Below are 27646 nucleotides of genomic sequence, written 5' to 3'. Positions count from 1 at the left end.
ATATCAACATTTTTCTCCTTTCCATGTTTATTCCAATAAGAGGTTTACAAGTTCAGGTTTTCATGAGTCACGTAGAGGGCAAAGAATAAGGGGAATCTTTCTGTCCAGCAAACCCATACATCCTCTTCCTTAGCATCTGAGTTTTAGAAACTACTGAGATATGTCATTTTGAGGCCAGCGTGTTGGTGTGTCTTCCTGTAAAGTGTGTAAAACGAATTTGTGTGTAGCAAAGTTGATTTTCAGTGAGTTCATTGTTTCTATAAACCCTTCAGTACGTACCTTTTGAACGCCAGGCATCAGTGTGGTCATACACAGTTTCCGTAGACTGGATTTGTGTCTGCTTTGGGACCGCTGCAGGGCCTGTGGCTTAGCCCTGGCTTGTGCAAGAGCATCAATGGGATGCAGTGGGCATTTGGGGGCTGCACGAGGACCGAGGAGAGGGAGCACTGGAATTCTGTTAGGTGGTCGGAGGAGATGCTTTATTCTCTAAGCTAGTGGAGGTTTACTCTTCTCCTGAAGGCTCCTTCAGTGGTCTCTTTAGGTGTGAGGTGCCTGCCCTTTACATAATGATCAAGGTCATGGTGCCTTACCAGTAACATGAGAAGAAGCGGGTGAGGCTGTGTCAGGTGTCTAGAGGGTCATCGTATCCTAGGCTAGCGGAGTGCCGACCACCTCGTAGGTATTCCCAGTGCCTTTCATCTGATATGAATAGGATTTTATACATGGAACTGAAACAATTATAGAACACAGGGACGCCTGCCCAAGCTGCTATGTGGGGGCTGCAAGGGAAGCAGATGGCCAGCAGATGCTGCCATCATTAATAAATGGCCTGAATTTGGGCCGGCTGTGTAAGGAGGGTTTGTGGCATTTTAGAAATCAACTCTAGGACTGTCTCTCTTGTTCCTCACTGGGTAACACCCTGCAGCCCAGAAATAGTTTTATACCTGTGCAAATGCCTGCTTGGCATGCAGATAACTGCCTACAGAAGAGGATCTGGCTGGAAAGAGAGAGCTTCCAAAGTAGTTTGTATTAAGTCATTTCTATAAGACATGTGACTATGGGGTCGGGGAACTGGAAGGGTTTTCAACAGATGTTTCAAAGCAAAGCATTTAGCTTTAAGCACCTGAGAAGAAACGTGCATATCATGTTCACAAGAGGATCTATTAGTGTGACAGCTGCTCTGATTGTGATGGGCTCTTGGGAGCCCGTGTCTCCATCTCTCCGTTGCTTCTCAGTTTCCCCGCAGGACAGCCTGTCACCTTCACCTGGTATGAGAAATTAGGATCAGAGGGTGGAGGGTTGGGCTTGAAACAGTTCCCAACTCTCAGGGACTGGCCCTGGGTCAGTGTGGGGACCACGAGACCCGTCCACTTTCTGGGGCTGATTGATCAGAGATACCACTGATCCACGCCTGGCTATCAGATTTGGGGTCCTGGGAATTTACTGATCAGAATGGAAGGTTTTGGGTCCTGAAGCAAGGAACAGCAGCCCTCTGGGGAGGAGGTTCTTGAGCTCCTCTTGCTGAGTCCCCTGAGGTATCTTGGGTTTCCCCTCTGGCAAGGTTGGCTGTTGAACTTAGTTTTGGGTGTTTCGAGACCCCACCAACCTTCTAGCTTACAGTAGCCTGAGGCTATTTCTCTTGCTTGCAAAGGAATGAAACTTGACAAACTTGCAAGGGAGGGAGATGTTAGATTTCAAATTATTAGGAAATCTTTTGCAGGATATGTGGCATAGGATGACAGTTCTGTGACAGCAGTTCTTATTTTCCTTCCTTGACATGTGGCAGGTGATCTTGACAAGATGGCTCCGAGGCACAGACAAGAGAGACTGGGGCTTATTTGAAAGACAAGGATGTAACACTAGGGGTCGAGTCAGGAGATGGAGACCACACCAGTTGTTTCAACAGAGAGAATTTTATGTATATACATAAGCAGAACTGTTAATCGGGTATTAGAGAACAACAAAGGCAGAAAGGGGGAAGCTGAGTGGCTAATATTATTAAAATTCAGAAGCATGGCAACTGGGACCCAGAGCCTAAGGCAGGGGGTGGGGGGCTGGATGGCTGGCTGTTGTTGGTCCCCAAGTGGGCACAATGATGGGAGAGCTTCATGTAGGCACCAACTGCTGCTCTTGGAACAACCTACCCCCTTCCAGTTAAGTGCCAGGGCAGGGACAACAGTGACCTAAGGGATGATGCCCTTCTCCCTCCTCCGTCCTTCCTGTCTCCCTAGCACTCCCTATTGGCGGAGTCGGACAGGGAGCAGAGGCGAGAGGGCTGGCTTCAGTGCCAGACAGCAGCACCCCCCGACCCCCTGACCCCCTGCAAGGATATCCGAATGCACGTGTCTGGTGATCATAATATAGTGGCATTATAAACCCTAATTTATAAGAAAAGAAACAAACCGGGCTTCCCTGATGGTGCAGTGGTTGAGAATCCGCCTGCCAATGCAGGGGACATAGGTTCCATCCCTGGTCCTGGAAGATCCCACATGCCGCAGAGCAACTAAGCCCGTGCGCCACAACTACTGAGCCTGTGCTCTAGAGCCAGTGGGCCACAAATATTGAGCCCACATGCCACAACTACTGAAGCCCGAGCTCCTAGAGCCCGTGCTCTACAGCAAGAAAAGCCACCTCAATGAGAAGCCCGTCCACCGCAACGAGACCCAATGCAGACAATAAATAAATAAATAAATTTATAAAAGTAAGAAAAGAAGCAAACGAATAAATACCCTCATTCTTTATTCGTAGTGACAGATGCATTGCAGGACGATTGACCTTGCCTTATAATTATACACCTGTGTGTCAGGTCCCCTTCTGAAAACCTCAAGTCTAGAAACATGTTTTTGTGTCTTTAAATCACTGTTGTGTCTTATGAATCTACAGGATGTAATTATGTTGATATGAATACATTCTCATTACAACATTTTCAACAGTTTAGATATTTCAAAAGATCCCTTTGTTATAAAGAATTTTTGTTCTCCTGGACTGTGTTTTTTGTCTCAGACTTCGTGAACCACTGTTTAATAAGCAAGTTAAATCTGGCCACAGCTCTTTTATTTTTTAATGTTTAAAACTGAAGTACAGTTGATTTACAATGTTGCATTAGTTTCAGGTGTATGGCAAGGTGATTCTGAAAAAGAAGATATGTATTTCAGATTCTTTTCCCTTATAGGTTATTACAAGATATTGAATATAATTACCAATGCTATACGGTAGGTCTCTGTTGTTTATCTCCTTGATATGTAGTAGTGTGTATCTGTTAATCCCAAACTGCTAACTTCCCCCACCCCCTTTTCCATTTGGTAACCTTAAGATTGTTTTCTATGTTTGTGGTCACAGATCTTCATCCAACTTTCCTCCCTCCTTGTAGCCTCTTTATACTCCCCGTCCCAACTCTTTCTGCCCTAAAACTACTTTCTGTTCTCTCCTGTTCTATACACTTAACCCCATCCTAACTACTCAAGTTGTAAGTGTAGCTGTAGGTGTAGGCAGTTCACAGATGTAATTCTATTTTTTTATTTTTTTTAATTTGTTTATTTATTTATCGGCTGTATTGGGTCTTCGTTGCTGCACAGGGCTTTCTCTAGTTGCAGTGAGCAGGGGCTACTCTTCATTGTGGTGCGTGGGCTCCTCATTGTAGTGGCTTTTTTTTCCCCTTGTTGTGAAGCTTGGGCTGTAGGCGCACAGGCTTCAATAGTTGTGACACACTGGCTCAATAGTTGTGGCGCAGGGGCTTAGTTGCTCCACGGCATGTGGGATCTTCCTGGAGCAGGGATTGACCCTGTGTCCCCTGCCTTGACAGGCAGATTCTTAACCACTGCACCACCTAGGAAGTCCCCAGATGTAACTCTTTATTGATGACAAATTCCATTGCATGGTTCTCAGTAGGAGCTGGTATTTGACAGACTGCTGGACAGAAAGTGCATTGTCCCCAGTATGAGTTTTCAGCTGTTTCTGCCTCCTGGTTGAGAGTAAAAGCAACATCATTTAAAAGCTCCCCAAATATGGCAGTGGATCTGTTCCTCCTCCCCATCTTCCCAGCAAAGTTGGAGTGTTGTGTGGTTACAACCCGGAAATACACGGTTCCTATTTGTTTCAGTAACTCTACTTCTTGTATTAACTTTTGTGCTGCTCTGTGAGCAAGCGTGGCTCCAGTAAATGAAAAGATCTACAGGGGAAGGCCCCACACATGTTTTGGAGCCAAAAAAATTCAGAGAGAGGAGGAAATGGGTGTGCTTTGTACTTGGGACATCAGTAGAAACACTAAGTTGTCCTACAGGTATCAAGGAAGTGGGGAATGGCTTGGTGCTTTTCTAAGCTGAGACTGGCAGGTCTTCTCCATGTTTGCTTATTTATTTATTTACTTACTTACTGAAAATTGGGTCTTCGTTGCTGCACACGGGCTTTCCCTAGTTGCAGTGTGTGGGGCCTACTCTTCATTGTGGTGGCTTCTCTTGTTGCAGAGCTCAGGCTCTAGGCGCATGGGCTTCAGTAGCTGTGGCACACCGGCTCAATAGTTGTGGCTCACGGACTCTAGAGCACAAGCTCAATAGTTGTGGCGCACGGGCTTAGTTGCTCCACAGCATGCGGGATCTTCCTGGAGCAGAGATCGAACCCATGTCCCCTGCGTTGGCAGGTGGATTCTTAACTATGGCGCCACCAGGCAAGTCCCTCTCCATGTTTATTTAATTTACAACAATTTATTGAGCCAAGATTCTTTTCTAGGCTCTGCTGTAGGAGCTGGGATCCAGCAGAAAATAAAGCAGAACAATGTGCTTCTCTCACAGAACTCACACTATACTGGGGACAGACAGAAAGCAGTAATACGTAATTAAAAAGCGAGAGAGTGGACTTGCTGAGTCAAATGATAATTCTATGTTTATGAACCTCCAAACTTCTTCCACAGGAGCTGCACGGTTTCCCAGGCCTTCCAGCAATTTCTTCGCATTCTCGCTGACACTTGTAGTTTTCCATTTTTTAAAATTAATGTTATAGCCATCACAGTGGGTGTGAAGTGGTGTCTCCTTGTGGTTTTGATTTGCATTTCCCTAATGACTAAGGCTGTTGGACATCTTCTCAGATGCTTTTTGGCTGTTTATTGGACTATATGCCACCAAGCTGTTTACAGTGGTTAATTTTATTTTATGTGAATCTCACTTCAATTAAAACAACATCTAAAAGAAGTAAAGGATGTTGCATGCTCTAATGGGAAAAGCTTTGGAAAAAAAATATAGTGTTTAGGGGACTGCAGACATGAGATTGGGAGGAGGTGGCTGGAAGAGAGTTGGTGATTTTTAAAAGGCGGCAGGGTGGCTTCAACGAAGAGATAAAATATGAGCAGAGACTCGAAGGGTAGAGGAGCTAGCCAAATGGATGTCTGGAAGAAGAGCTTCCCAGGTAGGAAGGACAGCAAGTTCAAAGGCCCTGAGGCAGAGAGTGCCTGGAGTCTTTTAGGAACAGCAGGTACATCTGAAGCAGAGTGAGCAGGGAGGAGGAGGTCGGGTGGTGGGGGCGGGGGGGGGGGCGGGATATAGCAGGAAATGAAGCCCAAGGACTCAGACCATACAGAACCTTGTAGGCTTTGTAGGAGTTTGGCTTTTCTTTTGATAGAACTGAAATGGAAAACCACTGCTGGGTTTTCTATGGAAAAATGTTGTAAGCTGCCTTACAATTTCAAAGGAGCCCTAGCTGCCATGTTGGTGGAGGGAGAAATAGTAGTGCAATAAGGCAGTAGGGATGTTGGTTGTACCTACGCCCCGGTACCTAATCAGTTTGCATATGGGTTGATTTAACCATGGGTTTGAACAAGCTGACCTGGTTTAAGTAACATCATGGAAAAAATAATTGCTCTCAAATAAAGCCCTGGCTGCAATAAGGTATATTTGTTTACCCTTTCAAAGGATGTTAACATGAAATATAAAAGCTCACAACATAGCCTCAATTAGGAGTTACCGTTTTCATATTTTATTCCCTGGGTAGCTCCACTACTCATTCCTTTGAATGACTTCATTAATAATTGGAGATGAATCCCAAACCTCCTCCTATTAACTTTTGATCTGGAAATTCAACCGCATTGACATTCAGACACACATCTGATCTTTCCTTGCATTTTGTATTTGAACCGATTTAGCTTTCTCATGTTCAAGCTAATTATTGGCCTTGCAGCCCGAGATACCACCCAGATATCTAGTTGAGGAAAAGCCTCAGCAGGGGCTTAGGAAGGTGTTTCAAGTGTCTGACAATTCAATTCTTTGTGGAGGGAAAAATGTGTCCTGGTTTAAAGGGTGCTGGAAATACAAAATCCACTGGGTGGGTTCTTTTGTGTCACTTGCAGTTAAGACTTTTAAATGGTTTTTGAAAAGCCCTCTTAGATTTAGAACGGCATACAAGATAATTTTTCAGCGGATGCCTTTTGTGCAGCGTGAATGGGTTTACAGTTTCTAGTTTAGTCCTGGGTTAGAAAGATTAGATCAGCTGAGTCCAAAGCTGTCTCCACCAGCCATCCGTCACAGCAAGTCACACTGTCAGAGATTTCTGTTTAGATTTTATTAAATGCACAGTGAGTTACTCCTGGCCCAGTGATTTTCCTCTGCCTTTCAAGTTCCCTTCACTCTTGAAGGTGCCCAGTGGAATTCTGACAAGCTGTCAGACCCAGACAATTCCTACGGAGCTGACAGGACACCAGGTTCCTTATTTACATCCATTTCCACCCCCACCCGCCTGCTGATTCCTGCCAAACTGCTTTCCCAGGCGGCTCACACCCTCTGAGTCATCAGACTCACCCTGCAGCCAGGGTCCAGCTCCCCTGGTTTTAGAGCTGCCTGAGTCCTCCGGAGGGGCTGGTCCTGACGGGCCATGTGGTACAACTGCCACCGCTGGTAAGAGGTGAGGAGAGACTTGCAGGGAGCTTCTAGAAAAGGTTTTCCTCTCTCCTGAGTGAGCTTCGAGAGGTACCCCTCCTCTTGCTTCCCCCAGACGCTGTCACACAAAGGTGTCTCGTTGAACCCATCTCAACTGCAGCTGAGGGCGTATTGGATACCTGGGAGTGAGGAGAAGCAGGCTCTCCCAGGGTGGGACCCTGGATCAAGTCAGCCCTGAAGGCTGCTCCACGTCCAGCTGCTTGTTACGTGAGCTTATGATCTTCCTTTGCGATTAAGCTGGTTTAAATTGGTTTTCTGTTTCTTGTAGACCAAACCCCATTCTCTCAAGGATTTTGTGGGATTATTTTTCTTTGTGGATAAAGTGCTCTATATTTCTTGGAGGGTAGCTTTGAAGTAATTTGATAAAATTCAATGTTTGGATAGACACAAGGTTTCATTTGTTGAATATTAGGGATGTACTGGGCTAAAAGAGGAGAAGTAAAATTTAACAAGGTTTACAAACTGAGGATGTGTGCGCTCTACCTGTGTCTTCTTTCATGCTTCATTTCACAGATGAAGGTACCACCACTTTTGTAGAGTTTGATAACTTTCAGTTGTCTTACTCTGTGCTTGTCTAGCCTCCAGAAGTGTGAGAGGGAGTTTCTGTTAAGTGCAACTTAAAAAATTTCCTACAGTGAGCATATATTACTACAAAATCGGAAAAGGTTATTATTAAAAGATAAATTCAGATAAATTTAAGATACTTTCCAAACTCTGGAGAAGGGAACATTGTATTCTAAAGTCTGCTTAACAGGCATATAAAGCAAGAGGTTATGAGGAGAGGTCTTATGTTTAGAATGAATTACAGGATCAAAACCTTCCTAGTATTGCTTCTGCTGTTTTCTGAAACTTCTTGTTACATTTGGTGAATGTTCATCCCTTAACTGAAAAATGAGATTTGAGATGTAGTTTGGAGATACCCCATATCCACTTACATTTAGTGGTCTGTTGGGAATTATAAAAATCTGTTTTCTGCATTCACTTTGCTGGAAAAATCACAACGGATGACCCAGGAAGGACCAGCCCCAGGGATCTCTGCATCAAGGAAGTAAAGGCTTCAAAACGCCTGCGATGAAGAGGAAAACGATGATTAGGTTCGGGATACCTTGTTGCTCTTGGTCAGGAACTGTCGACTCCATACTTTTCTTTTGACCACACTGACCTAGGTCTGGCATCCCTAAATATATTCCATTAAGCCCCAGATTGAGACCTGAGAGAAATGAATGAAGACTTAAAATATATAGGACTATGGGAAAGTGCCTTTTATACGTTTGTCAGGGCTGCCATAACACAGAGTACTGTAATCTGGGGGCTTTAATAACAGAAACTGCCCCTCTCAGACTTCTGGGGGATAGACGTCCAAGATCAAGGATTGGCAAGTTTGGTCCCTTCTGAGGGCTGAGCGGGAGAATCTGGTCCACCCTCTCTCCTAGCTGCCAGTGGTCTGCTGGCCACCCACCATCCCCACCCTCTGCCTCCACCTTCACATCTTGTTCTCCCTGTGTCTGGGTCTGTGTTCAGATTTCCCCCTTTTACAAGGACAGCAGTCATGCTGGAAGAGGGAGAACCTTACCGCAGAAAGATCTCATCACAACACAACTAATTATATCTGCAGTGACCCTATTTCCAAATTAAGTCACATTCTGTGGTTCAGAAGATTAGGAAGGATCGCAGCCTGTGAATGTTGGAGGGGAGGCAGACACAATTCAATCCCTAAGAAGAAAATTTCAGTGTGGGCTTTTAGACCCAGAGCAGGAAAAATGATGAGATATTTCTGGCTGGGTCTAAACATTGATTTATACCAGTTGAATGTGCTTCTTTTGGAAGCAGGTTTACATTTGATGTAGAGCAATGTAGTCTATGAGCTGCTCTCATGGCTCATTGAGATGGATTGAGGACAGGACACGTTTGGTGATGAAGAGAATGGCTGTTGCTGTAGATTCTCAGTTCTCAAAGTGGGGCAGGGGGAGCTGGTTCTGCCCCCAGAGGACATTTGGGCATGTCTGGAGACAGTGCTGGTTGTCCCTGCTGGGTGGCAGGGAGGGTGCTATTGGCATCCAGTAGATAAAAGCCAGGGATGCCAGTGAAAGCCCTGCACCTGCACGGCACCCCACAGTCCCTCACAACAAAGAATTATCCAGCCCCAAAGGTCAGTCGTGCTGAGGTTGAGAAACCCTGGGTTAGATGCCCCCCCCTCAAAATAAATCTGCAATGAAGTTCAAAAGGGAGATGAAGGTAAAGGAGAGATTTGATAAAAATGAGAGAGGATCTGGAGCACAGGAGTTCTTTCACACGTTCACTGGACATAATAGGGAGCATAGAAATTCCACCTCAATCGCAACCTGTTCTCCTTTTAGAACAACTTTCCAACTTCATCTGTGAGAGGTGTGATTCCCACGTCCTGCACTAACAAAGCCTCAGACATCGTGTTGTGTTGTGTCTAAGTTCCCATGCTGTGGTGTATACTAGCTGTTTGCACCTAAGCAAATCACCCCTCTCTCCAAGCCTCAGTTGCCCTGTCCGTAAAGTGAGTGCAATGATCATGTTAAGAGCTAACATTTCATGTGTGCTTACCATGCTGTAAGTGCTCTGCATAGATTTCCATACGTGGATGACCTGTGAACAGCTCTCCGAGGCAAGCATCTGTCTGGATTTTACAGTTGAAGCATTCGAGGTGTAGAGCAGGTAGGTAGCTCACTCGAGGTCATCCAGTTGGAAGGCAGTGGAGTTGGTGAGTGTCTTATCGACGGATAAATGGATAGGGAAGATGTATATATACTGTGGAATAGTATTCAGCCACGATAAAGAAGGAAATCCTGCCATTTGCAACAATATAACAGGCCTTGAGGACATCACACTAAGTGAAATAGCCAGAGAAAGAAATACTGTATGATATCGCTTATACGTGGAATCTAAAAAAGCCAAATTTATAGAAACAGAGAGAAGAAAGCTGATTGTTGGGGGCTGGAGGGGAAGGGATGGTTGAAAGGGGTCAAAGGAACAAACTTCTGTCTGCAAGATGAGTCAGTTATGAGGATCTAATGTACAGCAGAGAGATCAGCGTTAACAATACTGTATTAAATATACTTTAAAGATGCTAAGAGAATAGATCTTAGATGCTGTCATCACAGACACAAATGGTAACTATATGAGGTGATAGAGGTGTGAACTAACCTTATTTAGTAATCATTTCATTTTATCTATACATGTATAGATAGATTTATCATCATTGTACACCTTACACTTACACAGTGTTAAATGTCAGTTACATCTCAATAAACCTGGGGCCAGGGAAAGAAAGCAGTGGAGTTGAAATTTAAGCCCTTGCAAATTCCAGGGTAGTGAGACTTCAAGTCTGAGTCCTTGGTCACTGCACCTTGCAGCCTCAGAGCCTTGAGGATTGAAGGTCGCGTGTAAATCAGGCTCCCACAGCCGTGCTGAGCAAACGGTCTGCCCTCAGCGAGTGGGAATTGTGGTTGTTAAGAGATCTCTGGGTTTACTTGACAATTTCAGTTTCATGACCAAGTAAATAAATTATTTGAAAAAATATAGTGTTGATGGTAAAATATAACATTTCAGCAAGGGAGAGTATTGACCCAGGAGGTGGCTAGAAAGACAGAATCATAGGCTCCTTCCTACACCCAGTAAGTCAGTAAATCTTCCTTTTCACAAAGCGATTCGGTGGCCCTTTGGGATTCAAGAAGGGCTCCTATCAAGCTGCTTGCCCCTTGAATGTGAACCCAGAGCAGTGAGTTAAACCAGGGCTGACTTCACCTCTGACCCCTCCCTCCTCTCCCAGACTCTCCCTCCTGGGTTGACAGGACGCACTTCTACTTGGGTCCCCAGGGCTGGCTCCAAGCTCTCTTGCTGCAAGCGTGCTTGAAGAGCGCTGGGCCTCCGTTGGCAGCAGGTGGCCACTGGCCCATCTCCCTCTGTCACCGTCGCCGGGAGGAAGAGAATTCATGCACTTAATCTCAGGAAGTGGGAAAGCACAGCCCCACCCCGGCAGCTGTGTTTGTTTGCAGAGAGAGGTGTGTTTGTCGGTGATCACACAATATTATGATCCCATATGTCCAAACTGATGATAACTGTGGAGACGTTTATTTTCAGACTTATCTGGGGTGCTAATGGCTCCTGTGTCATTAGTGAGCTATTCTCCGTGAGACAATGGGAGGGGATTTGGGTGGGTTTGGTCAGCTGAATAAAATGCTCGAGATCAGCCCCAGGAAAATTCAGACTGCGTTGTAATTTGTTTCATTCCTGGGTGAACAGAATCAAATCATCAGCATCAGAGTAATAGTAAGAATAGAGGCTGAAAAAAAAAAAAAAGAATAGAGGCTGAGATAATCATTGAGGGTTTATTCCGTCCAGCCCCTGTTCTGAGCTCTGACCTCGGTGCCTCCTGACACCTGTTGGCTTAGTTCTCTATCACAGTGACCCGATGACATAGGTGACATTGTCACCCTCACTTTTCAGATGAGGAGACGGAGTCACGGGGGGGCTAAAGAGTTTGCTCAAAGCCGCTGCCACTTGGGCAGGGTGAGGGCAGATGCGGAGCGAGGTCACGGAACGGACCGCACACCGCTCCAGGGGCAAAAGGTAATAAAAATTTTAGCTTTTTATCCGTCTCTCAAGGCAGCCGTCTTCGTCACCTAGTGCCATGTGATAAATCATCCCAAAGTCGGGGGCTCTGGATTACACTCTCTGTCTCACAGTTTCTGAGGGTCAGGAGTCCCGGCGCAGCTTAGCTGGGTCTCTGGCTCAGGGTCTATCATAAGTTTACAGTCAAGGTGTCTGTTGGGGCTACAGACATCCCACTGGGGTGAGATCCGCTTCCAGGCTGACTCGCCTGGCCATGGGCAGGTCAGAAGCTCACCCCAGCTCGCTCACCTGGCCGTGGGCGGGTCAGGAGCTCACCCCCAGCTCACTCTCCCGGCTGCCGCAGGCTCAGCTCCTGGCTGGCTCTTGGACACAGGCATCCATGGGGGCCCCTCCACAAAGCCATCGACCACTTGACAGCCAGTTTTCCCCAGAGGGAGGGACCCAAGAATGAGAGAGAGAACCAGAGACACCCCACAGATTTTAACGACATAATCTTGGTAGTGGCATGCCATCAACAGCAGAAGGGGTGAATTAAGTCAGGAAAATTGATACAATATTGGATAAAAAACCCAGAGAGAGTTACTGAGCTACATCCTCCCACTTCAAAGCCTCCCTGCAGGTGGGGAGATGTGAGCAGGAGGGAAGGAACAGGTCTGGTGACCGAGGCACCCCGGTGATGGGGAATCGGTGCGGGCGGCTGCCCCTTATGTGCGGCAAGATGGGTACAAGTGAGGGGCTAGGGCGGGGGAGAGGGGGGAATCAGCTTTCTGACCTTTGAATTTTAAGCCAAGCTTTTGAGTTGTGCACCCAGACCTGGCCTCACTGCACATGTTCCCAGGACCTGCCTCTTTACGAGGCACTTTTATAAAGGATCTTTAATCTGCAGTGGGGATGGCTTGGGTGGAGGGCTCTGCCTGGAAGGGGGCGGGTCTTCCAGCACTGGAAGGACCAGCTGGTCCTCTTGGGGCCTGGGTGCACAGCCCCTTCAGCACAGGAGCCTCTCTTGCCGTGGCAGTACTGATCCCACTCAGGACCACGTGGAGGACCAGCTGCTGATGAGGATGGGAAGCTTTCTGTTAAAAGCTCAATCACGAAAACAAACGTCTTTGCTGTCTGAGTGGCCCAGGGTCAGGGCTGAGAAGAAGCCTGCCTTTCTGGCAACCAAGTCTGTCCCCATTCGACCAGTTTAAAAATGCACCTGGTTATAACCGGGAAAGCCAGGGGAGGGAACCCAGGAGGTCATTTCTTCCTGTGTCCTCACAATCGGCCAATCCAAACTCCTTGGTGGTGGAAGATGCTTTTTGGTTGGTCTCCCTGCAGATGCTTCAGCTGCCAGCAATGTGTGTGTGTGTGTGTGTGTGTGTGTGTGTGTGTGTATTTTATTTTGGGTTTTATTTGGGGGAGGGTTGGAGGGGTATGGGGGTGGGGCTCCTTATTGCCTGGAGCACATGGCTTGGGAGACGCGGTCAAGGCCTTGGGAGTGGAAAGCTGTCATTCCCGTCTTGGTGGTGACTCTGTGTGCACTTGGTGTCCACTCCACATGGTCTGGTCCAGGACAGGAGGGTCCCATCTGTGCAGGAGCACTGGGGGTGCCTGAAAGGAGCGGGGCTTCGCGCGGGAGCTGAGTCTGTCCAGCCCCACAAGGTCTCCGGGGCGGCCCGTGGGTGGCAGGGCAGGCTGGGGGGCAGCCTATCCGGTGCCGGGAGGCACCCTGAGGAGCCACCGTCAGCAATCTTGAGTCTTCGCTGGGAAGGCAACTGCATGCGTGGAGGTAACTAGGAGGGCGGGCTTGGCGTCAGGCTGCCCGGTTTACACCCCACTCCACCACCTGCTTGTGTGTGACATTGGGCGAGGGACCCTCTCCCTGTGCCTCGGTTTCCCCATTCATAAATTATGGGTAACAGGAGTGCCCACCTTATGGTGTTTGGTAAATTAAAATAGATACAGATAAAAGGCTTAGAACAGCACCTGTGTATGGGTTCAGTGCTTGTGAGAGTTATTGTTTCTATTTCTCCAACTGAACAGAGAGTAGACAGGAGACTCTTCCACAGACAGAGAGAAAGGATCCATTGCAAATATTCTGTCTATCTATCTATCCATCCATCCATCCATCCATCCATCCATCCATCATCTATCTATGTATCTATCTATCTTGTGGGAGGATTAGATAATAAAGTAGGCATTTTATTGTTCTAAGGAAGGTAAATACATTCCATCCCATATCTTCTGATTCAAAAATTCTACTCTGACCTGGCTTTGCCCACACTCACCGATGCAATCTATTGCCCATGGGTTTTTTTTCCTGCCTTGTACCCCGATCCACAAACTTTTTCCTGCCTGCGTTTTCACAGGCAGGCAGGTGGGGTGTGTGTGAGTGTGCTAGGGCTGCTATAACAAAGTGCCACGAAGTGGGTAAATTAAACAGAAATTTACTCTCACATTAGTGCTGGAGACCAGAAGTCTGAGACCAAGGTACCTGTTGGTGGGGCTGCTCCTCCTGGAGGAGGTTGAAGGGGGGATGTATTCCAGGCCTGTCTCTTGGCTTCTAGGGGTGGTCGGCAATCTTTGGTGGTCCTTGGCTTGTGGAGGCATCACCCTGCCCTCTGCCTTCATGTTCCCATGGAGCTCTCCCTGGGTGTGTGTCTGTGTTCAAGTTTCCCCTTTTGTAAGGACAGCAGGCATATTGTATCTGGCCCACCCTTCTCCAGTATGACCTCACCTTAACTAATTACATCTGCAAGGACACCATTTAAAAATAGGGTCACATTCTCAGTTTCTGGGTGTTAGGACTTCAATGTATGAATTTTGGGGGTACACAATCCAAACAATAACAAGGTAAGGCTACTTCCTTTGGATCAGGATGCTGAGAGTCAAAGAAGTGAAACATCTTTTAAGCCTCGGCCCTCGAGGTCCAGTAATGCCCGGTCATACCCGATGGCCTTGCACTCTGCATTCTCCCCTGCTGATCTCCTGAGCACTCTCCATCCTCTCCATCCCATCCTGTGACCCCAGGGACTGATCCTGTGCACTGCCCCACCTGGGCTCGCAGCCCTGGATCTTCCAGGTGGGTTCAGCCAAAGGGAAGCACCACCTTGAGATTGAGGGGTGCGGGGGGAGAGGTTGGGGATGTCTCCCCCTCCCCTTCCCTTCCTGGGTGCGGTATTTCTGGCTGGGACACACCCTCCGCTCATGACTCCAGCTTGTCCCCATGTCCCTTGAGGCTCAAGGGTAGTAATGGCCTCCCGTGGTCCCTGAGCCTCCCTTGTTGGACATTCACCCTACCCACACCCTCCTAAACAGTTCCTTCCTTAACTCTTCAAATGCCCAGCTGGAGAAGACATCTGTTTCCAGACAGCACCCTGATTGATAACGCTTCCTAAGTTCCCATCATTTGTCTTGGACACATGGTAGGAGAAAAAAGATGCAAAGAGCTAGAAAGAATTACGGGTCTCCAGGGTTGCTTGGAAAGCCCGTATCCATTGGCTGTGAATTTATCCTGTGTGAGCAATGAAAAGAAGAAGTCTTGGTCTCATTGCTTCTTCTTCTTAATGAAGATCTGGCCAAACAGAGTGCAGATACACGGCGCCAGGGCAGTCCTGCTGTGGTGTGATTAACACACACACACACACACACACACACACACACACACACACACGCGCGCGCGCGCGCGCGCGCGCGCGCACGCGCACATGTGAAGCCTTTTTAAAAATAGAATCTCTTGAAGCCAGGAACCAAAGTACGGCAGGCCTTGAACCCTAGTCAGCATCAAATACAATGCTGTTAATTCTGTTCATTTTCTCTGCTCCTTTCCAAAGTACAAGGGGGCAGAGAAACTCACCTGCGGTGCCTTGTGGTTGCCATGACAACCACTGATGAGCCTGTGGGTGCTGCTTCCTCTTTGTGCGTGAGCCTGCCTCGTTGAAATGTATTTCTGTGAGCTGGCCTGCACAGTGGCCTTTTATGCTTATCGCTCACAATGGAACCCGATGATTATTAAGTTTTGCCAGACATGGAGCATTATTTTCAAGATCTCAAGCAATCTCTCTCCTCTGGTTTACGTGGCAAGCTTTTGCATGAGCAGCTTTGTGTCTTTGCTGTTTTATATAGAAATCCTTCCAAGGTCAAAGTCATAATAACATCATAAAACTCCCTCCCGTGAATCAGAGGTGAGGCTGCTGAATGAATAGCCGTCCAACCCCCATCCCCAACCTCCTAAGATAGATCCCTTGTTAAATTTTAAGACATCTAAATTGTTTCCTGGGGAAATAGATATACTTACAGTTTTGTTAGTTGCCACATCATGTATTTTTCTGTAATATAATCATGTCTCTCCCTCAAATGAGGTGCAATGGTGTGTGCTCAGAGCTGTATTTATGATCCTCGAGTTCATTAAATTGAATAAACTTCAGAGGCTCAAATATAAATATTAAAGGTCATTTGTGTCCAAGACAGTGAGGGATGCATAATGTGAAACCCTTACTGATTTTGTCTAACGGCTGCCACAACCAGAGGCTGAGATGGGCTTTTGGAATTTTTTTTCCCTGCTAGTCCTTTATGCTGAACCTGAGTTCAACAGAAGCCCTTTCCTGATTTACCTTAACAGAGGCAGGAGTTAAGCAAGAGGAGCCAATGCACAGTAGTTGTTAAGTGCCAAGTTCCAGAGTGCGATTACCTACCTGGGTTCAAGTCCCTGCTTTACCTTTGACTCTGTGACATAGGGCAAGCCATCTCACCTGCTGTGCCTCAGTTTTCTCTCTATAAAATGGGCATGGTGATACCAGCTAGTTCATAGAGTCATTATGAGCCCTGAATAAATTAATGTTTATAAAGCTGTCCGAACAGCACACAATAAATGAATTTAAGTGTTTGTCAATGAATAAAATAAATATTTAAGAATGCTGTTCAACAATGCTTTCACTGGGATTCCCCTGGCTGCACAGTTAAGAATCCACCTGCCAATGCAGGGGATGTGGGTTCAATCCCTGGTCTGGGAAGATCCCACAGGCCGTGGAGCAGCTAAGCCCATGCACCACAACTACTGAGCCTGCACTCTAGAGCCTGAGAGCCACAACTACTGAGCCCATGTGCCTCAGCTACGGAAGCCTATGCACCTGGAACCCATGCTCCGCAACAAAAGAAGCCACTGCACTGAGAAGCCCGTGCACCACAATGAAGAGTAGCCCCTGCTTGCCACAAGTAGAGAAAGCCCATGCGCAGCAATGAAGACCCAACACAGCCAGGAAAAAAAAAAATTTAATAAAAAAAAATTTAAAAACACAAAACAAAAACCCCCACAAAAAACAGGGCTTCACGAACAACTCTTGTTTCCAGTTTTATTCTTGAGCCTAGGAACTGTTGTGGAGTCCTGAGAGTGATTTAATGTGGTGAAGTTAAGAGGACTGTATTAGATCCATGTTTCACAACCACAAACATGAGGTTTCATATCTAGCTTATATCCTTTCTCTACCACTCTTTTTTTTTTAAATTTCAGGAGCATCACTAGAGATACTTGAGTGGTGAGACAGGATGATAGAAACTTCTAGTGTTTTCTCTGACCACTTGCCACGTCCCAGGCATTGTAGCAAGTATTTAATGTGAATTATGATATTTAGGGCCCAGAAAAGGCGTAGGAGTTGGGTGAGCACTGAGGAAACTAAAGCCAACAGCAGTTGTGACTGATCCGATATTGTGAGACTAGTAGCAGGTGGAGTGGGGATTTGAGATTGGGGTTGCGGTATCTGCTGTCCTCTGTCATTACACATATTTTTTCTTTTTTGGTCTATGTGCAACTCTCTGCTCCCCAAAACCAATGGGTTAACAGACTGTCACCTGTTCATATACTAAACTCAGAACACAGGTGGTCCACAAGGACTGTTTGCAGGACGTGTGGATGAATATTGATCTCTTTCCTCCTTGGGACTTTTACGGTGATGTCATAAATCTGGAGTCCTTAAATTCCATACATTGTCAATATTCTTAGATCCCACCACCAATCAAGTGAATTTACAGTTTCCTCACAGCTTCTCCATCTTGGTGTAGAGTCTGGGGGAGAGACGGGTTTTAGTTCAGGTCCCAGAACTACCACTTGGTAATTCTTTGACTTGGTCAAATTATTTAACCCTTGACATTCAAGTTCTACATGTTATAAGATTGTTGTAAATGTTAAAGAGAAAATGTTGGTATTCAACACAGCAGCTGGCCCACAGAAGCATTCAATAAGTGTTCATTAGTATAATATTAATGCTAGTTAGATTTTATCAAATGCTTCCGGTGTGGAGCTAGCCAAATATATGTTGTCCTTTTTCTCCGTGTTTTTTGCTAACCTACTCAGAAATAACTACTGCTACAGAATAGAATGGCCTTGGCCATCTTTTAATCAGCACTTTGGACAGTTGCACAAGGCTCTGTCAGGCTTGGGATGCAATCTTCTAATCAGCTTCAATGATCAGACAAACTTGATACTTTTTAATCACTGATTTGTCTACTGACTTTTGTATGAAACAGGCAGAATCAACACGTTGATTTGTTATGAAAATACAGCCTTGCTGTATTAATTCTTAGTGTCAGGACTAAAGATGCCCATTTCCTTATGAGCTCACGAACAGCTTTTAAGATGTCATATTTTAGTAGAGTATTATTTTGGAAAAAATACTCTTATTATCTTTATTGCTGTTATTATTTCCCCTCACATTTTAGACACAAATCTTGCCCTAATTTACTGCAGTTGTGTAATTGTCTTGGAAAATATATTAATACGCTAATTTTATTTTGTGAATTTATTTACTTATCAAGTCACTTTTGGAAAGAAGAGATAATTTGTGTCAAAGGGAGCTCTGCTTATGTGATTGTCACATTAAATTTTTTTTTATAAATTTATTTATTTATTGGCTGTGTTGGGTCTTCGTTGCTGCACACAGGCTTTCTCTAGTTGCGGCGAGCAGGGGCTACTCTTCCTTGTGGTGCATGGGCTCCTCATTGCGGTGGCTCCTCTTGTTGTGGAACATGGGCTCCAGGTGCATGGGCTTCAGTAGTTGTGGCACATGGGCTCGATAGTTGTGGCATATGGGCTTAGTTGCTCCGCAGCACATGGGATCTTCCCACTCCATGGGGTCCCCTGCATTGGCAGGCGGATTCTTAGGCACTGTGCCACCTGGGAAGCCCTTAAATATTTTGTTTTAACTAAGACTTTGCACACGGCCCACTCCCTCTGGTCCCCACTAACCAAAACTATTTCAGAGAATGTGGACTTAATGGGTTTTCCACTAAAACACATGAATCAGTTGTTATGTTCTCATTTATTAGAGGCTGTGTGATTGATTTTTATGTCACTGCTGGGTATTAGCATCTTACCAGTGAACACATCTTACAGGTGTTGAAGCAATTATTAGCACGAGCGGCCCATTGTCTGGTCCAACCCATGCCTTGGAAACTCCTTTAACGAAGGTTTCATGATTCATGGGATTAATGTGGGATCTGAAATTACTGTATGCTCTTCTGTCAGTTGAAACCTTTTCTTTTAAGCTTGTATTTCATAATTTACTGCCAACATTAAATGAAACCACTAGACCATTTGGTATTCTGCGGGGTGGCGGGGGGGGGAGCGGTTAATATATAAATAAAGTCCTGTAGGGTAACTGAAACGTCCCTTTTGAAAAAGAATTACCTTTAACTAGAAATCTTACTTGAAGCATGCGCTAGGTCTTTGCAACACTGGAGGGACCCATTGGAATGCTTACGTATTGGAGTTGCTGCTCAGTTTTCTCTGGTCACTTTCTTCCCTGAATATATTTATGAATTTTGGGGGGGGGCAAGAATACATACTTCAGTGAATTGGACATAGACAGCTATAAGTCACTAGGCCTGACATCACTCCTACAATTCGCCATTAGACTAGCAGACTTTCCCAAAGCAATAAAAGAAGAAAAATAATGAAGAAATAGAAGAATTGACAAATAAGAACAAAATTATCATTTTTTGCATTTTATTATTTTAAAAATAAGTAACTAAGCAAAACATTTGTTTTTTACGTTAACAATTCTTATTCATACAACATCTGAGTGCCTATGGACAGGTACACAGGAACACAGATGGGAGAGATGAAGTGAGAAATACTGTGTATTAAGTAAATCATGGGAAATATTTTGTGGGGTCCTGGGGAAGTGACACAATCATATAAATTCTCTTTCTGGCATTGAGGCGTCTCTCTGGTTTGATCCCAGCCTGTTCCTACCTGTCTCTGCAAACGTGACTCGCCAGGCCAACTGACAGAGACTTTATTTCCCAGGTAGAGTTCCACACCTGGAGGTCCCAGTCAGGTCATCCTCTTTTTGTAATCCCTGATCTGTTCAATTCCATATAAACCCTTATAATCTTCATTCATTCATATCCAATCCCTCATGTAATAAAAACTGACCCAGTGATTATTGTATGCCAGGTAATGTGGGAATCAGAAGTGAAAGGCACAAGGTGAACACTGCCTCCTGGGAGTTCACGGCACAGCAAGCCATTGTTTTCAGCATGTGCACACGTGCTTTTTTCCCAATGAACGTGTTACATCCACTTTTCATCTCAGTAATTCTGTAATGACTCATGTGTAGCCTTGTAATGTCAGTTATGTTCCATTAATATCAGTTTTAAACATGTCCTATATTTCTGGACTCTATTTTTCCAAGTAGACCATAAAGTTCCTCTGGACATCTTTTAGAATATTCTACAGAACTTAATACCTTGCTTTAGGTGTTTATTTTTTAAATCATAGCCTAATTGTCAGAGAACAGCTAATGTTCTGTCTAGCATTTTATAGTTTAATTTTTAAAACCTTTTAATTTTGGAATAAGTTTAGACTCACATAGACATTGCAAAAATAGTACAGAGAGTTCCTGTGGTACTTTTTTTAAAAAATCATTTTATTCAAGTCTAGTTGATTTACAATGTTGTAAATGTTAATTTCTGCTGTATCCTGTGTATTCTTTACCCATCTTACTCCAATGATTACATCATTCATAACCACAGAACACTTATCAAAACTAGGAAATTGACATCTCAATAAGATGTTCCTGGATCCCTGTTTTTGTTTTTTTTGGGAGGGGAAGGAAGCTTTCTGAACATCTTCACTTTTCTCTTTTCATGTCTTTTATTTTATTTTATTTTATTTTAATTTTTAAAGATATTATTTTATTTATTTTATTTTATTTTTATTTTTTTGGCTGTATTTGGGTCTTCATTGCTGCACATGGGCTTTCTCTAGTTGTGGCGAGCGGGGGTTGCTCTTCGTTGTGGTCCACAGGTTTCTCATTGCAGTGGCTTCTCTTTGTGGAGAACAGGCTCTAGGTGTGCGGGCTTCAGTAGTTGCAGCATGAAGGCTCAGTAGTTGTGGCTCGCAGGTTCTAGAGTGCAGGCTCAGTAGTTGTGGCACACAGGTTTAGTTGCTCTGCAGCATGTGGGATCTTCCCACACCAGGGATAGATCGAACCTATATTCCCCTGCATTGGGAGGCAGATTCTTAACCACTACACCACCAAGGAAGTCCCTGCATATCTTTTACATTGAAACTTTTTCAGGGGATTGAGTTGGAGGTCCCTAGGAATCTGAGATAGAGAAGCAGAACACACAAGTGGCAATTGAGACAGAAGACATTCCCTCCCCGGCACAGGATAAGCATATGTACTTTATCCCCTTCCTCTTACTTTAGCCCATGTGTAAATTATAGCTATGCTTGGTTTTATGGAGTATTTGAATTACTTTGCCAGTGCGTGCTGTTTCATCACTTCATTGTAGCAATAGATGAATAAGGCCAAGTTCTCACGTGATTCCCCCAGAATGGCCATCAGGTGTCTGCTTAGTCCCTCTATCAGAGGGAATTTTTATTTGGATTTGAGGATGCTGATTGTTGGTTCCGCTTTACAGAAAATGACAAAATACCCACCAGCCTAGGGTGACATGTTTGAATTGGCGAGTCCTTCCCCAAATGGAGATCACGTTGAATAAGATGTACCCTGTTGGCACTTCTTACACATTTCCTAGAATAGTTTAATTAATTAATTAAAGGGGAATTGAAATTATTAGCACAGATGTAGAAGTTTTCCCAGAGATACTTTTGCAGAATCATTGGAACCCAGTCGATTTTGCAAAAGTCCTTTGAGAGATGTCTCACCACACAGCTGACAACCGAGACTGGGTATCCCAAGAGGGGTCTTACCTGATTCAAACAAAATCTAGTGGTAAGATGGATGTGAACAGCATCCTTCCCAAGAAATATCAGAGATGGAGTTTTATGGGGAGTTTCATGGAAGTGGTTAAAAAGAGCATTTGAAAACATTCTGTCATCTAATTGACAAGAGATCAAAATCTTAGCTTCGGCTATGGAATTGCAATAAGAGCTCATACCAAAAAGAGGTGGCAAAAAAGGAAACCAGAAATTACAGAGATAAGGAAGAGATGTCCACTCTCTTCTCCAGTCTACTTTGTTCTTCGTATCTTTCATGTTTCAGAATCATGTCTATGACTCAGGTTCAGATTCTTCATTTCATGACACAAGTGAAATGGGTCGTGGACCTCTCTTCTTCTGTTACTTCCGTTCAGTCTTTGAAGGAGAGTGGTTTTCGGTCTTTGATGGTTTTTGGATAGTGGCCTATTATTGGAGGGTGACCAGAGCAAGTTGTTCTGCTCATGGTGAGCACTACGTGAGAGACGATTATCCTGAGACCCAGGCAGGAAGGTCTGGGCACCATCAACCGCAGAATAAACAGTTATTTAGTAGAATGGGGGAAATCTAAGAGAGGCATTAGGTCTTTCTCGGTGGAAGCCTCCTGCTTAGCGACTGAAATGGGTGTTTCTGAAATAGAGTGAGTTTCTTTTGTCTGTCTTCCCTGGGAGGAAAATGAAGAGAATGCTTGAGAGCGGGAAGCATCTTGGGCAGTTTCCTGTGATCATGTTTTCTCAAAGATCCCCTTGGCATTGGAAGAGACTGAGTGAGAGCCAGTTGGGAACAGCTAAGGACGTGGCTGTGTCTTGAATCTTCCCTGTTTCTGGGGTGGACGTGAGAAAGTAAATCAGGCGTTTCATTCCCCTCTTGCAGCAGGGAGCGATGTAATCTGCCACACCTTGTTGCCACCGTTGCTTCTGTTGGGTTTTATTATGTCCCAAGTCCTCCCCATGGAAAACTGTTGGAAAGCAATTTCTGCAGCCAGTTTTAGGGTGAAGTGTAGTCCTTTGATTAACATTATACTAAGTCTGCTAACAGGGTGGTAAAATATGATGGTGAGAAAACCATCTGCCTTTGGCCTCTGTGTTGCACCTGAAGTTTATACTAAAAAATCAGGGGCGGGTGTTTGTAAACAGTCCACACAACTGTGGTTGAGAGATTTTCCCCCATTATTTGGCTGGGAAACCAACTATACTAAGTAATGAGAGAGAAACTCAAGGCTTGGAGAAGTCTTTACATAGAAATGTACACATGCTTAAACGTGATTTTTATTGTCTTCAATATAAAGAGCCTTGACTGTCCTGAATTTTGCTCTATAAGAAGAAAACGGAAACATCTTCATTCAAAGAGTATAATAGAGAAGACACACAAAGAATTTAATAGAAAATATGCAGGCACAAGAAATAATTTCCCAGTCTGCATTTCATTTTCATAATCTCTGTGGAAGTAGGGGTGTAGAGAAATGTTTTCATAATATGAGAAGCATAACAGCAGAAGCGTGATGATAAGTAACCACTGGTCCTCTCCTCACCCTCAGCGTCGGGGAGACAGTAGGGAAGAGGGAGAATTGGGGCAAATCAAAGGGTGGGCATCCCATCTCACAGTGCTGGCCTCCTAACTCCTTCAACCCACCGTGCGTGCCAGCACTTCTGACTTTTCCAGAGAAGACATAAATTCAGATTTTTTTAATGTTTTGATTTGTGAAGGATTGGCAAATATCAAGGGGGGAGGGATGCATTGGGAAATTGGAATTGACATACGCACACGACTATATATAAAATAGATAGCTGATAAGGACCTACCGTATAGCTCAGGGAACTCTACTCAGTACTCTGTAATGACCTATATGGGGGGAGAATCTAAAGAAAGAGTGGATATGTGTATATGTATAACTGATTCACTTTGCTATACAGTGGAAACTAACACGACATTGTAAATCAACTATACGCAAATATTTTTTAAAAAAGAAAAAAAGAAAGAAACAAAAGAACCCAAACAAACAACAAATAAAAAACACTGGGTGGGCTAAGTGATGTACAAGCCCTATTCAGTGGCTAGATTGCCAGTTTACCAATACTATCATACACGTAATCAGATTACTAGTTTTGCCCCCAAAGGAAGTTGCCTTTGGGGTGAAATAAAAAGATGCTCATGGTTTCTTAATCTTCGGCTGAAGAAAGAAAGTCAATAGAAAGAAACAAGGAATGATTTCTACAAGCACTCAGGATGGTCCTGGGAGGGGACCAGACTCTATTCCAGGAGAAGTTGTCATACCAAAGCTGTTCTGCCTCTGTGCTGCTTATTTATTTCTTTACACAAGGTTTGTGGGATTTTCTTCTTCCCAAAAGACACTGTGCTGAGAACGGGACTAAGTCCTTTTCGATGAACCCCAAATCCTGTGGCTTTTTGTTTTTTCACAATATGATAAACTAGAGAAGAAGGATGATGACACAGAATATAACATTTTAACACTTCTATAAAGGAATTAAAACATCCACATTCTCACCTGCCCATCCTGGTGATAAGGTGACACCCATTGCTGATATGGGGGGGGGGGGGGCTCATTAGCTTAAAAGAAGGCTTTTTCAGAGGGAATTTAAAATGATATGTCCAGGACTTCCCTGGTGGCCAAGTGGTTAAGAATCCGCCTGCCAATGCAGGGGACACCTGGTCCGAGAAGATCCCATATGCCTCAGAGCAACTAAGCCCGTGCACCACAACTACTGAGCCCACGCACCACAACTACTGAAGCCTGAGCACCTAGAGCCCACACTCTGCAACAAGAGAAGCCACTGCACTGAGAAGCCTGAACGCCACAGAGAAGAAAAGCCGCCACTCGCTGCAACTAGAGAAAGCCCAAGCGCAATAACAAAGACCCAACGCAAAATAAATAAAAATAAAAATAAATTAAAATGATACGTCCCTTTTTTGCCATTGATGCGATATTTGATGGTTATTCTGAAATGGACTTGTTCCCCTGATGCTTTCCTAGCCTGTCTGTGTAATAGGAATACAACAGGAGCCTCGAACCTGAGGCATGCATATAATTTTACATCTTCTAGTAGCCACATTATGAAAAGTAAAGAGAAACAGGTGAAATGAATTTGAATAACATTTTTATTTAACTCCATATATTTCAATAGTATCACTACCATATGACATCAATATAAAACAGTTAATATCTTAGTTTACATTTTGTTCTGTATTCAGTCTCGAAAATCTGGGTGTACTTTATACTCAGAGCACATCTCAGATGGGACCAGACTCATTCCAATGCTTAATAGCCATGGGCCACTAGAGGCCACCGCCCCAGACAGCAAAGATCCGATGTGATTTGGATATACACTGGCGTCTCCTGTGCTCACCACTCTTCTAGGCACTTTTCAGAGTCTTTAAGAGAAGTTTTGCCTTTAAGGAACTTTCAGTCTTTGGGTTTTTTTTTTTATTTTTAGTTTAGAAATGAAACAGTTGGAAGATAACATTCAATAGATAAAATTTAGTCCTACGAATCCTATCCTGACAAAAACTCTTCCCCCAAAATATGTTCCCAAGACACATACACATGTGGAAGCTAGAACACAATGCACCAGGTCACAGTTAGGTGGCTGCCAAAGTCATGGCTCGGAGATCTGGGGGCCCTTTTTGGCCAGACCACTGTTCTCTCTCCGCTGTCACCCACAGAGCCAGCCTGATGTAGGCCGCAGTTATTACAAATTATATTTCAGGAGAATAGTTTATGACTTACAGAAATACTTGTAACATTTTAAATATTGAAACAGTGCCTGCAATATGGTCTTAATTTTGTATAAAAAGAAAAGAAAAGGATATTTAGACATCTGAGAGAAAAAATGCTGACAGAAAGTATAACATAATGTGAAGAGTGGTATCTCCAAGTAGGAGAAATACAGCTGATTTTTCTTTTCTATAGTTTCTAGATTCAGTAAATCCCTTGTAATGAAGTTTATTATTTTCAAAAGAAAAACTGTATATAATGTACAAAAATATAATAATAGATTATATATATTTATATATGTTAAAATGTATATTTAGTGCCTCTGCTCTCTAGCTTAATATCTACAAGTCTTCAAAGAAAATAACTAATTTTTTCATTTACAAACATGTGGAACTTATCTAAGTCAAATAGTAACATCCCTGTGTGTGTAGGTCATATCTTATCATGGTCAGAATACTTTCACATATCTTGTGTCATTCAGGGCCGGAAACCACTCTGAGGATTTCAGACATAGGAAGATGATGAAGCAGACATCACTCTGTCTATATATAGGTTTATCACGAGGGTCCTGGCCTGCTTCTGCAGGCTGGTTCCAGCACAATTTGGTTGGTCAGAGCCTTTGCTATTTTCATGTGTGGTTCATCCAGTTCCCCTGGGGCAATGCTTTGGTGCACCTGTTGGGACCTTCCCTGGCCAGGTTGCCTGATGTCTTTTGGCCATGTGTACTGGGTTGCATGATGTCCTCAAAAATCCATGTCCACCAGAACCTGTGACTAGGACCTTACATATTTAGAAATAGGGTCTTTGCAGATGTAATTAGCTAAGATGAGGTCATACTAGGTCAGGGTGGGCCCTAATCCAATCACTGTGTCCTTATTAAAGAGACAGAGACACAGGGAAAAACACCACGTGACAATGGAGGTAGAGAGGGAATCAGCCATAAGCCAGGATTGCAGGGAGCCACTGGGGGCTGGAAGAGGCAGGGCAGACTCTTCCCTGGAGCCTTCAGAGGGAGTGTATTCCTGCTGACACCTTGCTTTTGGACTTGTGGCTTCCAGAGCTGTGAGAGAATACATTTCTGTTGTTTTAAGCCACCCAGTTGATGGTGCTTTGTTAGGGATGCTGTGCCTCCTGGGCCAGGCCAAATGATGTGCTGGGTTTCCCTGCTGGTGCTGCCAGACCAACAGGTGCCTCTAGGTGTCAATACAGGAGCTTTCATACAGGATATTAATGATACAGTGTTGCGAAGCTAGAAGAACCAAAAGGGAGAGCTGAGTTAACCCACAGATTAGTGACTACAGGAAGCAGCCAGCACTCCTGGGACTGGGGGACAAAAGAAGGAAGTGGGGTCACTAGGAGCGTGGAGGAGGGGCTGTCTCGGCATCTTGCCCCCTAGAAAATGGGCTGCTTTTGTGCTGGGACCACCAGGGTGGCGCTGTGGAGCCAGTGCTCAGATTTTCTAGGGAATGTTGCCCAGCTAGGAATATAAAAATAGATACCTAAAAATTAGTATCATATATCACTTACATGTGGAATCTACACAATACAACAAACTAGTGAATATAACAAAAAGAACCAGACTCACAGATATAGAGAACAAACTAGTGGTTACCAGTGGGGAGAGGGATGGGGGAGGGGCAGGGGAGGGGTGGGGGAGTAGGCGGTGTAAACTATTAGATATAAAATAGGCCACAGGGATGTGTTGTACAGCACAGGTAGTACAGTCAATATTTTGTAATCATTGTAAGTGAACTATAACCTTTAAAACTGTGAATTTTAATATAACCTGTAACATATAATATTGTACAGCAACTATAATTCAATAAAAGAAATAAATTTAAATAAAAAAAGAATGCTGGAATTGCTGCTGCTGTTGCTGGAAGGAACTTGGAGCCAGGAAGCAGAAAGAACCCCTCTCCCCTGCTCCCACCTGCCACTTCCTGCCAGTGCCTCCACCACCCGGGAGTCTGGGAAATGTAGTTTTCCATCTTCCAGCCTGAGTCTTGTAGCCTTACACAGGGCAGAGTGCTGAAGATGAAACATGGGGTCCAGGGACTGTAGGAAGACAACCATACATATTCTTATTTCATCACCAAAACCCTGAGTGATGGGAAGGGCAGATGGCCTCAGGTCTGTTTTATACATGAAGAAATGATGTGTCCACTAGTCCACGCCCTTCCCCAGATC

The 27646-nt window shown here is 44.5% G+C and overlaps 1 protein-coding gene across 1 annotated transcript in view; it reads left to right on the top strand.

Moving 5' to 3' along the window:
• Positions 1–6839: 6839 nt before the first annotated feature.
• Positions 6840–27646, top strand: part of RIMBP2 (RIMS binding protein 2) — a 173803-nt gene continuing 152996 nt past the window's right edge. Inside the window, exons 1-3 of the mRNA XM_057747233.1 lie at positions 6840–6885; positions 6976–7127; positions 7934–8014. The gene's annotated coding sequence lies outside the window, so the exon portion shown is untranslated. The remainder of the gene's footprint in view (positions 6886–6975; positions 7128–7933; positions 8015–27646) is intronic.

The sequence above is a fragment of the Hippopotamus amphibius genome, chromosome 8, assembly GCF_030028045.1.
Source record: "Hippopotamus amphibius kiboko isolate mHipAmp2 chromosome 8, mHipAmp2.hap2, whole genome shotgun sequence".
Lineage (NCBI taxonomy): Eukaryota > Metazoa > Chordata > Mammalia > Artiodactyla > Hippopotamidae > Hippopotamus > Hippopotamus amphibius.
The sequence above is the reverse complement of the archived record's forward strand: the minus strand, read 5'-3'. Positions and strand labels throughout refer to the sequence as shown.